This window comes from Penaeus chinensis, chromosome 8, assembly GCF_019202785.1.
Source record: "Penaeus chinensis breed Huanghai No. 1 chromosome 8, ASM1920278v2, whole genome shotgun sequence".
Classification (NCBI taxonomy): domain Eukaryota; kingdom Metazoa; phylum Arthropoda; class Malacostraca; order Decapoda; family Penaeidae; genus Penaeus; species Penaeus chinensis.
The window spans coordinates 37729663-37737162 of record NC_061826.1 but is presented as its reverse complement, the minus strand read 5'-3'; the positions used below and the strand labels follow the sequence as shown (position 1 = coordinate 37737162).

Genomic DNA, 7500 nt, shown 5'->3' with positions numbered 1-7500 from the left:
CGACGGCAAAGTTGATCAAATGTGTAAGATTCGGCTTCGCACTGTATTAAGGGGGGGTAATTAGCATGATTTACACACAGAAAAACAAGAAAAACACTAAATTAACTTAAAATCGGGTTTGTTGAAACTCTACGGGGACAGTGGCCATGTTTCACCTATGCAATTACGGTATACAATTCGGCGGTTAAATCCAGGATTATTTTTTGCCTGATTGACGGACAATACAAATGAATCAAACCATGTTTGGGCACAATCAACTTTTCAATATGAAAATGCGTTTCGAAAGTTTCCAGATGACCGTTTCAAATTCATACACAAGCTTCATTAATAGTTCCTCAAATAACAACGGTATTTTGATTGACTGCGATAATAAATACAAAGCAAAGAAACAAAAAAAAGCGCTACTGACAGTTACGTGTCGCGCACGGAGACCGTGCCGCAACGGCACACGCAGTCTCCGTGAATTTTATTCTCAAACAAAAAACTTACACATTTTTGTAACACACCTTGCAAACTTTAGTGATGATTGTCGTCAAATATGGTAACCGTTCAATACTTATACTTGTCTTAAAATGTAAGATGGAACTTATTGACCTTTGCCTGAGCCGAAAATACTTCGGAGGCCGTGGCGAGGCTTCAGGCCGCGCAGCCAAGCCTTATTGCTCGTCCCGCGGAATTATGAAAGCTTTAGCCTGATTTCGTCGCGCGCGGCCACGACACCCACTGCGGTCGGTTGCAATAGCCAAATCGGAAATAATTTGTATTAATAATGCATGTATTATTATCCTATTAAAAGTATGCATTTTTATTACATTAATTGGCTTATTACTTGAAATGTACTTCGTGCAATAACTATGTAGATTTCGCCGGTTCTCGTTAAACGTTACTTAAATTTTACTAACCTTATATCGTCCCGTCTCCGTTATTAAGTTTTACAATAACACGTCCTCGGCGTAGCAATATTTCCAGTTATACGTGTATTTCGCAATTTGTAAACATTTCTGCCGGCTACTATATTTTTTTTTCACACGTACACTTCCTTGACCACCGGACAGATACACACTAAAGGTTTTCCATGGGCGAGGGCAGGGCTTTCCGAAAAAACTGTTTTTGATTGGTCAGAAAACTGTGACGTCATTGCCTGAAGTTTTCATTGGCTAGAATTTCTCAGTCTGTAATCGCCAAGTTGTCAGTAATTGGTCGTTATACATGGTGTCCTTGTCTTACTGTTTCACACATTAATAATTTATTATCGGTATTTCAGAAGAAATATGTCTTTACGTGCGCGAAAAAAGGTATTTGCTTTGTATTAGGTTTTATTTTACCATATGCATACAAGCAATCAGGTAAGTGTGAGCTCTTACCCGATTTTAATCGCTCTCTGAAGAACTACCATCCAGAGGAACTGTGTGTGGGGGGGGGGGGGGGGGCAGGTGACGGAAGAATTCTTTCTTTCCCGCCTTGCGGCGTGTATAATTCTGCCGCTTGTGAAAAACATGAATTAATCAATTCTTTTTCAACACCATGTAACCATGGTGTTGTAGGTTACGGTAGGCAGCCCATCCATCACCGTATATCACACTGTCTGGTTTTATATATTTCTTAATAAGGGGTATGAGCGTGTCTGCACTGCGGTCAGTGTCAACCAATGGCACAATTAATTTCCTTTTACTCACACGCTCAATACCCCCAAAGACCCACACCTGGCTCTTCTTCTTTATGATTTGCGAAGTTCTAGCTTCGCCCGGGACCTGGCTCAACTGTCTGCCCCTCTTATACTTACGGCGCACGAGCAGCGTCTCGTCTATCTCAAGTATTACACCGGCACCTCCTATTGAATTTTGATTTTGTAACCAATATTCGGTTACTTCAGAACAAAAACTCCTCCAATCTACGCTAGTTGGCTTAGAAACGTGCCTTTGTAATCGCTGGTCGATAAAACGCAACTTTTACGCCGTTTTGTCTTTGCTATTTGTTCTATCTGCCACAATACCATATATGTCGATCTTCACGATATTTGCAAGGTAAATCGCAATGCGGGCAACTTACCGCTCTTGGCAAAACACCGTGTGCTCTCAGGAACTCTACAGCGTTATCATTTTTTTTCTTCAAAATAATCAGATATAACTCTATAGTAATGCGGGTCACAACCTACGCACCTGAGATCCATTTTGAGCAAAGATTTGGTATATTTGCTTTCCTTGCCTTGTGATTGGTTTATAGCATTTCCTGTAATGCTTTTGGCTTTCGTGACAAATGTCACGCGGATGTGGTATTGAATAAAAGTTTCAAAAGGTTTCGTGCGCTGTTCATGCGGTAACATTGTTGATTTTGAAAATCGCGCGCAATTCTTCAGTTCCCTCTTGCCCGTAATATGGACCATACACATCGATTTGCGCAGAGTAAGAAATGTCATAATTACTGTAAATACTCGATTTTATGATGGTATTACTCGTGTATTGTCAGACATTTTAATGTAGAAAGAAAATCACCTTCATGTAAGTTTATGGGGAATTTTTGTAGTTACGAAATGAAAGTATTACAATAAATGAACCAAAATAAAACGGTATAATTGTTTTGTTTACAAAAAGTAGGAAAGGATATCGGATGGCGATTTTTAAAATATTGAGATAGTTTTTCATTTGGGGCTCTGTGACACTTGCGTGTCCAATAACTTCGTTATTTCTGATTTGCGACGGAAGTTCATAGAAGATAAGTTTCTTAGATTTATTTGCTCTATCACATGCATATATTTTTTTCCGGTTTAAAGACGGCTAGTCAGAACTTTACCTATACCCTGTATCTGAATTCTTTATGTTTGGGCGTTATTTTCTATTATTTTAAGGCCTCGTACAATGATTTAGTTAAGTTTTCCGTTTCTTTGTTTTCCGGATTCCTGGAATGTCCTCTGCATAGAAGACATATTGGCCATATTTTCTTATTTTTATACTCGTGACTTTTACCAGTAGATAGAGTGCTAATATATTCCTACAAACCAAGGTGTGTGTGTATTTTTGCTAATTCTTTCTCATACTTTTACCTGGTAGAGAGTCCAAGGAATAGAAAAGGGTATGGTATTTGTTAATGAGAGCAATGCACCCTCCAGAGGCCAGGTCCTAAGACCAGATATTTTGTTTTTAGAAATTTTGTGTATTTGTGCATGCCTAGCCTAACTGTTGAGGTATCATGTGAACCCAAAATCTAAACCTACCCTTTCCTACTATCTATTTAGTCCACAAACAAAGGGGGGGGGGCTTCCTTTACCTCCATTATTTTTGCCACTTTACAGAAAACACAACTAGGTCGTGGCTATGCTCAAGTATCGTAATACAATATCTATCAACTATTTTTCCAGGAGTTCCAGTCATGTGTGCACATTGTGGAATTCTCAAACTCTGCTGTAGGCACAGTACCGAATCATTCAGTATTATCTAATCCAGGGGGCGATGGTTCTTGCATTCCCCTACCTGGGGGCTGCTACCCCCCCATTCCTCCATGCATTTACGGCAGGAGAGAGTGTCAGACAGACTAAGCGTCGGGCACTCCCACATGTCAGTTGTGCGCTTTCCTCTGCCGTGGGTAGAGTGAGAATTCCACACTGTGCACACGAGACCAGAACTCCTGTAAAACTAGTCAACAGACATTGCATTACATTACGTTAAATATGGTCACTCTTTAATAACTATAGTTGTGTGAGTGTATTCTGGATTTAGTCTCTGGACGATGATATACAGTAAACATTTTTGCCATTTCATAGTAAATATGAAGCCACAGCAGCTGTACCTGTGTTGTATATGACTCTATATTTCTTATGCTCTGTAAGGTAGCGGTGTCCATTTCCCTTTACATCTGTGTGTCACCCCAAGTAACGTTAACCAAGAGTATTTATAGGAAAAGACACAGCAACAATTTTAAATAATTGGCTGTAAATAATGATACTGCTTTATTAATTTATTCTGATTTTATGTTTATTTGGATTAATTTCAAGTATAGCTATTACTTTAAATGAAAAACAACATACCATTTATTTCATTATTAAGTAGTCAATTCATCGGTAAATGAGGCAAACAATCATCCACACTAAATATTCGGGTAAGATAGAGCATAGGTGATACTCTCGCAGTGAATTAGTTGTTTCACTATTAGTTTTCATAACTTAAATAACTTTTATTTGGAGTCTTGTTTGGTATAAAATGTTCAAAGAAAGTCTTCTACAGATAATTGATTAGTTTTATGGATTCATTGGTAGCACCTTTCTTCAATACAAAATAAGGAGCCTAGTCCAGGTTAACTAGCTTATCTTTAACCAAACCTAAACCAGGTATCGCAAAAGTCAAAACTAGAACCAAGAGCTTTTGTGCTATGTGCATTTGTGCAGAATAGTTTCATTCCTGATGTAAGGCATTTGTTGTAGATGTACCTTGCTAACTTAGGTCATTCCTTTTAATAAGCTGTTTAGTTTAGTTCCAAAGAATATTTACTTGGAAATATTTTGTAATAAATTGCTTTAGCATCTATAACAATCACGCTATGATTTGAGTGGAGAGCACAAACTCAAGCATGCTTTCATCAGTCCTGAAAATAAGGGCCTTGTAAAGAGAAATTCTTTGCTGGGTTCATATTTTGCAGCATAATTATTGCCCTTTAATTTGGTATGCAACAATGTCTGGTATGAAACCTTATCCAGTACCAAACATAAACTAAAAATAAACTCACGAAGTAGATATTTCAAGTAAGGGTTATAAACCAGGTTTTGATGAATAGCATTCCCCATGGCCTATACATGGTCCAAAATCCTGAAAATAGGCTTACTTGAGTGGTGACTCAGGTGTATGGCTTGTCAGTATCCGTGATACCATGGGCTTCACATTATATGCCCATCTAGTCTGGTTGTCTTTGTTTTGAAGTATACATTAAACAGAGTCATAGCATAGTAAACACAAACGAACATAGTAAGCTTAAATTTAGTATCACTCCAGCTTGGTGAATATTTTCTTAGGTTTATGTTCAAAAATAGAATTTTATGCTACTGCTAAGTAGTGTGTAATGTTTACCAGGTGGATCCCAAAATTCACACAAGCACCTCAATTAGATATTGTATTATTTGAAATAGATATATACTAGTATAAGCATGTAAAGGAGACTACAATAAGAGACAAAGAGAAACAGTTTTCTTTGCATAGAGGTCTCCTATTTTATTTATTAGTAAAAACAATCTAGTAGATTATACAGAGATCCTTTGTAGCACGAGATCAATGTAGAAATTGATGAAACAAAAATGGTTGCTACCATCATTCCCTGGGAACTGTCTATGCACAGTACATGCAGGAACATATAAATTGAGAGGAAAAAGTGCTTGATTTTATTGAAATGTGTGCTAAAGGTTGTCTCATGAAATGTAATTTTCTAAGAATATGAGCCAAATTTCTCAATTCAGTGGTCAGAGTTTATAGCCATTTACTTAGTAAAGCTGATTTCAAACTTTGGAGATTTATGTTATCAATTTGAGATTATACACATTACATTACTGGTATTTACACCGTGAAATTTGCGCAGCAATGATTTCTGTTATAATAATTCCTCATCCTGCATTAGATGAGGCTGTTTTCTATTAAAACAGCTGGTTATAGATGAACCATTGTCAATACCTACCTATTTGCTGACAATACAGCCCCTTGTAAGTAAACTTAAAGTCTTTTTAGCCTCATTTTCTAAAAATTGTGTATGCCATATCATATTTTTTTTTTTTACTCCATTGACTTTTTTTGACTAGGTAAAAAAAAAAATGGATCTTTTGCTACTTTCATCATATTTCTATTTTTATGTTTATCATTAAACTGACCAGAGGAAATTCAAGTGTTAGCGCAAAGAATATATCCTTGAAATATGTTTACATTGAGAGCGGCCAAATGTTTTGAAATGTCGGCAGTGAGTTTGCTAACAGTAGCACCTTTCATTGAATTTTTCTTCCATTGTGGAAGGCCGTGTAGGGTTCCAATTTTTTATGTGGTTTTCTTAATTGGTATTGTTTATGTTTTAATCAGGTAATATTATGTCCTAGTGCTGCAAGACTTGGTTAACTTTCATATAATTGAAATAGAAATATTGTTGAAGTTCTTGTTGAAAAGTTACCTATGATATCTGAATTAATATCTTTAGAGTGCCTAATTCACCTTTTAGATTCATACATGTATGAATATGTGCAATAGTTAAAAAGTCTCATAGAGTTGATGATTTTACTAGATTTTTACTTGTTAAGAAAAAGGTATAGTTTTTGCTGCATTGCATATTCCAGTAACAGAACAAGTTGCAAAGAAAGTCTGCCATAATATGAACTGAATACAAATGTAATGCTTTGTACTTACCTAGAGTTCCTCATGAGTTACAGCACAAAAATGGAGTGGTTACCATTCAGTATACACTGTGGTATTGCATCGTCTGATGAGGAACTCTTGACGAGTTTGAAATATTCAGTTCATATTCAGTTCATGTTGTAGCAGTGTTTCTTTTTATCCTTGTGAACATGTTACTGTATTTGTGATCATCAAGGTACATATTAAGTAAGCAGAAGTGTTCATTGTCAGGAAACCCTTTATAACCAGATACCATCTCAGAGGTTATTAAGTCTGATCTCTTGACAAAAATTTACACACATTAGGTGAAGAGATGTACATTACTAATCTAAGATTTTATGATTTTAGTTTGCAGAAAAAAATAGGGTCTTATATTTGAAATTGAAAGTGTGGATATGTTTACAACCTAACTGATGGGGACAGCAATTACATACATGCTATCATATATCCTTTGTGAATTTAGCTTATTAATTGTGTTTACACATAGAGGTCTCTACAAGTCACATAAATGGAGTCAATTACTAGTTACTAGTTTTGCCATTTTCCAAGGTCTATGTCATTTATGATGCTGTATCAAGATGGTAATAGACTTTTCCTTGATTAGACATTATACTATATGTGGTGTAGTCTACAATATTAATAAGTAGCATAGTGTTATTTATGTCATTTTAAAAATGTTTTTGTATTATTCAATTTTTTGCAATACACCTTGTGCCACCGATTAAGGTGGGCAGAAATACGACCCTGAGCATGGAAATTGATCCTGGAGCCAGTGCCCTTCAAGCTTTGGCTTCTAGATGGTACATTCCAAACTTGTTTACTGGTGGAAATAAGCCTGGAATCATCTCCAAAATATCATACAAGTTTAATCATCCCCAGCCCTCTGACAGATTTTTTCTTAAAGGCCCATTCCAGTCATCAAATTTATTCATAACATGGCTGTCATGTCACCCAAATACTGTGGGGGTAAAAGCATAAAAAAGGAAATAAAGACAAAAACTCAAAGAAAGGGAAATCAGTTTAGGTTGTTTAGGTTTGCCTATTGACCACATTGGTGGGTGAGCACTTATTGAGTAGACTATGTGTAAAGACATTTAACAAGACAGAGCTACAGTGACCATTACGTTTTCTTGGCGGCATTAGGTCA

At 36.5% G+C, this 7500-nt stretch overlaps 1 protein-coding gene across 4 annotated transcripts in view; it reads left to right on the top strand.

Annotated features, from left to right (window-relative positions):
• LOC125027971 (poly(A) polymerase type 3-like) overlaps positions 1-7500 on the top strand; it is a 28009-nt gene that overhangs the window by 606 nt on the left and 19903 nt on the right. The gene's annotated exons all lie outside the window — the stretch shown is intronic.